The sequence below is a fragment of the Trichechus manatus genome, unplaced genomic scaffold (assembly GCF_000243295.1).
Source record: "Trichechus manatus latirostris isolate Lorelei unplaced genomic scaffold, TriManLat1.0 scaffold00132, whole genome shotgun sequence".
Classification (NCBI taxonomy): domain Eukaryota; kingdom Metazoa; phylum Chordata; class Mammalia; order Sirenia; family Trichechidae; genus Trichechus; species Trichechus manatus.
The window spans coordinates 3078148-3085729 of record NW_004444068.1 but is presented as its reverse complement, the minus strand read 5'-3'; the positions used below and the strand labels follow the sequence as shown (position 1 = coordinate 3085729).

General features: G+C 49.5%; 1 protein-coding gene across 2 annotated transcripts in view; it reads left to right on the top strand.

Annotated features, from left to right (window-relative positions):
• Positions 1 to 7582, top strand: part of PXYLP1 (2-phosphoxylose phosphatase 1) — an 82926-nt gene continuing 75344 nt past the window's right edge. Inside the window, exon 1 of one of the 2 annotated variants that reach the window (XM_023739351.1) lies at positions 1 to 18. The gene's annotated coding sequence lies outside the window, so the exon portion shown is untranslated. Of the gene's footprint in view, positions 19 to 422; positions 474 to 7582 lie in introns of those variants that run through there. The other variant, XM_004385097.2, reaches the window with a different exon arrangement.

The window sequence follows — 7582 nt, the reverse complement described above, 5'->3', positions numbered from 1 at the left end:
GGGCCGGGGCCATGGGCGGTGAGTGCGGCGCGGGCCGGGGCCGAGGCGACCGCCGTTGGGACTGAGCGGCGCGGAGGGTCGGGCGGGTGAGGACCCGGGGACTGGGGTTGGGAGAGGGAGGGAGTCCCGCTGACTGGCCGAGGCCGGGGCTCCGGGCAGTGTCCCCAGTGGGAGAGGAGTGGGGGTACTGAGGCTGCCGTTGGGTCTGAACCCCGGGACTAAGCCCCTCATCCATCCCGCCGCCTCCCGGAGCCGCCCCCGCGCGCCCCCGTACCAGTCCCCGCCCCGTGGCCCTACAGCGAACACCGCCCCCTCCCCAAGCCCCTGCCTCCCCTCCCGCCGCGCGTTCCTCCTCACCCGTCCCCGCCCCTCCAGCCGTTCCCGCTCGGCCCCGCACGCTGTCGGCTGTTTCCAGCCCGACCTCGAGCTCCCGGGGTCCCCCTTCTCGGGCCATCCCGATCCGTCTTCTCCAGGTAAGAAGGCGGTGGCAACTTCTCCGCGGCCTTTCCCGAGGGTGGGCTTGGCTCCTCCGGGCAGCTACCTGCTGCCGGCTGCTTCCTGGAGTCCCGGGGCCCGGCGGAGGGGCCGCTCCGGGCGCGGGCTTAACATTGTTGGGTATTCAGGTTACGATTGCGTGGTTTAGACCCCAACGCGCTGCTTTCGCCCGCGAACTAGTATTTGTCGCGATCTTTTTAAGAAGCTGGCTTTGTCACACACAATTTGGATTTGCCTAGCGCAGGTTGCTTTCTTTGCGGCTGCAGCGGTCTTTCAAGTTGTACCTTTGCGTGGGTAAAGGATTAGCGGTGCAGGAGGACGTGGAGCCATATTTTGCCGCTTCGCATGTGCGTTCAGAGGTAGCGAAAGGGCTGTGTGGGGAGCGAGCCCATCATCACCTGGTGATCCATGTCTTCGTGGGAAAACAAAGATGCTTTGTAGGCATTCAATAAGTAAAATCAGGAGAGATGTGGAATCAGATCAGGGTGCGAATGGGGAAGTGTGGGGCGATGCCACAGCTCGAGGGTGGCCAGGGGGGCCTGGGGAGCGGCTGCGCAACTTGGGGACGTTTATTGCTGTTTGCAGAAGGACCCTCTCGTGAACCCGAGTGTGGAGCAGACGGTGTCCAAGCCCGTCCTTACAAACGTGATGTGACTTTGGACACAGGGTTTGGCAACAACTGCTTCTCCTCAGAGGTGCTGGTGGCCAGTTGGGACATCTGTGGGAAAAGGGTTTAAAGCAGATGGTTTGACAAGCCTCGTGTTCCCTGGGGAGAGGAGGAGATGCACAGCCACAGCCTGATAGCCAGTGCGAGAATCCACCCCATCCCTTCTCTTGGATTTCATTAAGTCTTGGATTAAATTAATTGCCTATTTCTCTTGGAAGAAGAAAGGATGTAGAGGGGGTATTTCTCTTTCAGAGATTGGCTCCTGGCCAGCCCACTGTCACTGATGCCTTGGGAGATGGTGTCTGGGCACCAGGGATAGGGCGGGCCATTGGATGCCTGGCCTTCGGAGCACCACACTCTGAGCATTTGTGAAACTGCAGTATCTGTGACTCTTTTTTCTATTGATTGGCTTGAATAAGCTGAATATTCCTTGCCATTGAGTAGTGAATTCATAAGTAATTAGTCCAAGGTCACACTGGGGCTCAGTCGGATTCCCCTGAGTGCCCACAGATTCCCATGGGCATCTCCTTGGCCCTCACCACACTGCTCAGAGCTCACACTGCTCATTGAGGACGGGGGTGGAACCACCTCTGTGGCTCCAGCACCCAGCCTGGTACCCTTCCATGGTAGGTGCTCGGTGTCTGTTGAGGAACGAAATGGATCCCCCTCTTGAATCCAGTCTGTCTGTGTTCACAACCCCCGTTATTCCATTGCACTGCACTGTTTTCAAAGTGTTTATCTTTAGATTCAACAAGTTTTAAAAGATGTGTAATTTCACTAGCAACAAACTCATTTGTGTATAAGTGTGTTTGGGGCAGAGAACTCAGCTTATAGGTCCCTCGCTGGGGACTCCAGAAATGCCATGAAGGAAATCAGTGGCCTTCATCCCAGAATAGGTGTGGGGGTCGTGATGGGCACCCTGGGGAGCTAAGCTATCTGCCGAGGCGTGAATCCACTACAGCTTAACTGGTAGGACCCTGATATGTGACTCTAGCCCCCTTCTGCATCCCCACCCCTGCCAACTAATAGAGGAAACTCTCACGGGGATGGGGTGTCACTCACAGAGCCCCACTAGCCTGCTTCAGATTGCATCATCCTCACTCCATTGGGTGCCTTCTCCCCTGAAAAAGAGCTGCCTCCCACAGAGGGCTGGGAGTGCCCGTTCTCACGTCCTGAGGTATGGTTTGCAGCTCTCTTGAGGGAAGGGAGGGTGGTGTTTTGGGACGTGTTTCTGTCTGTCAGAGATGACTGACTCACTGGCAAACGGAGCAAAGTTCAGCCCTTCTACCTCTGTCAGAGGCCAGCTGTGGAGAGTACAGCCACAGGGAGGCTGAGGGGGTGGGAGTGCCCCAGACCCCCTTTTCTCAGGAATCTGGAAAGGGCTGGAATTCAGAATGTGGGTCTGGTGTGGGAACCTGCACTGCCCCTGCTTATCTTTCTTACCCAGACTCTCTCTGTCTTCAGGGCTGGCTCTTACCCAGAGTTCCTGCAGCTGGTAAAAATCTGTTTTCTAGAGGAGGTTTAATTAATGCCTGTAGTTTGTGAGTGAGAGAGAAGGGGAGGGTGAGAGAGAAAGAGAGATACCACTATGGAGGGGGAAAGAGAAAGGGATGGAGAGGTTATTCAAGGCCCTGGAAATCCACAGGGGTAGATCCCAGCTCCGGACGAGCCCTGGTGCATGGGTCTTAGTTGGTGGATAAGAAAGTGACCTACATTCTGCCGTAAGGGTTACCCTAAGGAGCAGAGCCACAAAGATAGGAAAAACGGCCTGCAGTAATCTGAAATTAGGTTTGTTGGGCCTGCGTTCTGGTTTCTAGAAGGCCGTGAAAGCCAGCTGAGGGTTGGGCTTAGCAAGATGGAGGAGTACTGGGCCATTTTAAGTTTCTGAATGAGGATCGAGCCACTTTGGCAATGGTGGCTTAAGCGAGGTTGGTCTGGGGTGTAGCCTGGGGGTGCCACCTCATATCTGAGGTGCTGAGGGGAGAATCCAGGGAAATGTCAAAGGCAGGAGCAGCTGGGAGGGTAGTGTGCCTGCACTTAGGGGTAGAAGGCAGGGGAAGCTACCTTCTGACAGAAGAACCTCCCAGGGACTCTCTTTGAACCTGCCGGCTAGCCTTACAGGTAGATGGATGTAGAGCCTGCTGAAGCCCCTAAACATAGAGATACCATAAGATAACCATGTGAGCACAGATGAAGCTCCGGGTCTGCTGTAAGTCCAAAAGGCAGGAGGGCCAGGGTGGCTTAACCCAGCCGCAGACCCCAGCTGCCACCCTCCTGCCCTAGAACCTGCAGGCTGCCTCGGCCCCTCTTGGCCTTTGGTTGGGGAGTCGCTGGCTTTCGGAAAGGAACAGATCTGTCTGTCTGTAATGAAGACAGAGGCAGGTCCAGGAGCATAAAGTGAGGTAATGATTAAAAGGGTGTCCATAAAAGAACTTGCAGGAGCCTTGTGGAGTGGTTCCTGCAGCCAGGAGGCAGCCTTCACCATCATCTGTTGTCTGGGACATCCTTGCATCCTTCCACCTCTCCCTCCCACCCTCCCACCCCCATCCATCTGCACTACACACATCAGTGGAGCCACCTCTGCTGAGTTCCCTGGGGTGGAGGAGAGTTCAGGGAGCCCAAACATCCGGCACTAGCGACTGTAGGCGCTGGAAAATTCTGTTATATTTGCGGAGTCAATTCCCCAACTTACACATTTTCTGTTTCTGTATTACAAGGCATCCTTCCGTCATCTGCTTGCCACCCTGTGTGCCTCTGTGTGGGGCAGACTTCCATACAAAACAAAACAAAAAAACCCATTCCCATCAAGTCCAATGCCAACACACAGCAACGCTGTAGGACAGAGTAGAATTGCCCCATAGGGTTTCCAAGGCTGTAAATCTTTACAGAAACAGATTGCTACATCTTTCTCCCGTGGAACAGCTGGTGGGTTCCAACCTCTGACCTTTCAGTTTGCAGCTGAACGCTTAACCACTTCGCCACCGGGGCTCATCACAGACTTCCTTAGGGAAAACTATAATCAATAGTGTAGAAACCAGAGCTTTGAATAAACAGACTATAATGAAAATTATTGACCCTGGTTTTGACAACTCCCACACCCTCCCCTCCTCTACTCCTGTTTGTGGTTAGAGTCATTATTTACCCAAATTTACAAATAGTTTGGATAGTATTTGTCCTACCTTTCCATTATATGGAAGGAGCTCATTCTTTCCAACCTACAACCACAGCTTGCTCTTCCAGGCCTACCTTATTCTTGCATCCAACACCAACCTTCAGAGATACAGCGCTATTGTTCTTGAGCTTTTTAATTATAAAGTAAAATGAAGCTCATGCTTGCTAATTTTATAACCTGCTGATATAGGAGTCTGAACTTAGAATTTAAAAAATTTCCTGGCTCACTCTTTATGCTTCTAAAATGAAAGAGGCCGTTGGAGTATAAGTAGAGAAAAGTTATTAAAGTTACAGCAGAAATGTTTGGAAGCACAGAATAATAATGGGGGGATGCCACAATCTTGTGAAAATAAATTATCAAGCTTTAAACACCATTACTAAAACATAGAGAGTTATAAATATGAAATGCCATAGAAGTATAGACAAGTATAGAAAGTTTGACGAGTATAGATTGGTAAGTATAGAAATTTTTATCCAAGTTATTTTATTGGAATATATTATTATAAAGGTCCCTGGGTGGTGCAAACAGTCAAGTGCTCTAAGATTACAACCAGGAAACCATATGGAGCTCAGTTCTACTTTGACACATGTGGTTGCCATGAATCAGAATTGACAGCAACAGGTTTGGTTTTATTAATTATTATGATCATACAATATGTTTATATAGTACTTTATCCTGTAAATAGGCGATTATGTCCATGACCTCATTCAGTCCTTCCAGCAAGTCTGGGATCCACTGAGAGATGGGGAAACAATACCTCAGAGTAGTTAAGAGGCTTCCCACAGTCCACGTGGCCCCTGACAAAGCCTAGAATTCAAATCTCTCAGCAGAGAAATACTGTGTAAACCTAGGCATTCCTGCTCCAATTGCTTAATAACCAAATGTGGTTACATAGTTATTTAAAAATTGCAAGTGATCTCCTGCTTAGGTGCCAAAGTAGGCATGGGTTTTCTTTTAAATGTTCGACCAACAACAGAAGCAGTGTAGCTTAGCTCAACAAGAAGCCTCCTGGAAGGATTTCTCAGGGTTTGTAGACTCCGAGGTCTCTGTTGATGACTTTCTAATTCTAGAGGACCTGAGTGTGAGTGTGTATTCAGCACGGTGCAGTGGTTAAGAGTGCAGACTCTGAAGCCAGACTGGCTTTGAATCCCAGATCTACCATTATTGTCTTATACCCTTGGGCAAGTTACTTAACCTCTCTGTGCCTCAGTTTCCTCATCTGTAAAATACATTTGAGTCCCTGGGTGGTGCAGGTGGTTAACCTGTTTGGCCGCTAACCAAAAGGTTGAAGCTTCGAATCCACCCAGGCACCTCAGAAGAAAGGCCTGACGATCTACTTCTGAAAAATCAGTCATGGAAAACCTTATGGAGTACAGTTCTACTCTAACACACATAGGGTCACCATAAATCGGAAATGACTCGAGGCAACTGGTTGATAATACTTACCTCATAGAATTGTTTAAGGTTGCAATGAGATAATGCATGACCTGGGCTTAGAACAGTTCCTAGAACATGGCATGGCTTAAGAAATATTAACTGTTATTCCTATTCCTTCATTCCTTAAAAACACACTTTAAATATTTTTACCTAAAGTGCACCAAGATAACGAATATAGGGTAGTGGATAAAACATGCATGCTCTCTGTCCTCATGGAATTTACACTATACTTAAGTTCACAGTGAAGGACATGAGTGGCAGTGCAGACTTATTTCCCAGGCACTCACCTGCTTTGAGCTGGGGCGTGGCCTGGAAGGCCATCATGGGGGTGGGAGCTGGTGATTTTCAGCTGTTGCACATTGGTATGACATGGCCTCTCCAGCTGTTTATGACAGGCACTCATTTCGATTGGTCTGTGTCTGACCCATGCTGGTTGTTAATGTTTTAACTGTCACTCCGGGCCACAGGTTAGTGGGATGCGTGACAAGAGACCATAAACTCAATATTTACTCACCTGGTTGGCAGCAGTATTCTTTGGTTCCGGTTGACACAATGCTGCCCTGGCCGCTTTTTTTGGACTGGCTCTTTGCAGCAGCCCAGAAGCCCTCGATTTCCTCAGAGACCAGTTCTCTGGGTGCGAAAGGCACAGCTGTTCTGAGGGCATGTAGGAGACTAGGCAGAGGCAGGAGCTAGACCACTGTGCTTTCTGTGACTGCCATAGCCAGGGCCTTGTTGACCTGAAGACCTCTGGGAAACTGTGCTGCTAGGGTTGTGTTTAATAACTGGTCTTGGACAGGGAGGTCCCTAGCATGCTCTGTGTGTCCTACAGAGAGGCGACAGTGTGGCAGCTGGCCTGGCTAGCACCTGCCATCACAGAGCTGGCAGGGGGCCTCCAGCAGTGGGCTGCAGAAAAAAAACAATTCCCGTCGAGTCAGTTCTGACTCACAGTGACCCCATGAGTGTCAGAGTAGAACTGTTCTTAATAGGGTTTTCAATGGCTGTGACTTTTCGGAAGCAGATCACCAGGCCTTTCTTTCTTCCAAGGTGTTGCTGGGTGGATTCGAACCGCCAACCTTTCTTTAGTAGCCACACGCTTAACTATTTGCGTCACCCAGGGACTCCTGTGGACTGGAGAAAACTCCTGTAATTGCTGCCTCAGGACCAATAAGTCAGCAGTCGAACTGGAAACCAGATCATCTGTTCTCTTAATAAATAAAGATCATCTGCTTATTTTTATTCATTTTTAAACTAGGATTAAAGCAAATGAGGTTTTGTCTCTCTCCCTCTCTTTTTTTAAATACTTGCTCAACACTTGGAAGATAAAGAAATGGCAAATTATGCCTTTCATTTTTTAATACCGTTTATTGGTATGTAGGGAAAACGGACTTGAAAGGGGAAAACGTTTTCTCTTTTACAAAAGGCTCCGTAGGTGCGTCTCCTCCTCCGTCTTGGTTGCCCCTTGGTTTCCCCAGCTGGGGTCCTCTCTCCTCGCCACTTTGTCTCCACTGTGGCTCCTAATGGAAACACAGACCTGAAAAATCAAAGCTCAGATGTTTATGGTCAAAGGTCATGGCATAGATGGTTGATGTTTTGGCTCTGTCTTCAAGGTCAAAAATAACTGTGTCTTCTTTGAGAAATAAAAGAAATTTTCAGAGACGGCTAATATCGGAAGGCAGGAAGATCTAAGCACATGTATCTTACCCTCTGTTCACACAATTTTCAGCATTTCTGAGTTAGCAGCAGATGATTTTTCATTTTCCCTTCTTGTGCATCTTGCTGTAATGATGCTGATTATCTTGAAACAGCTGCAT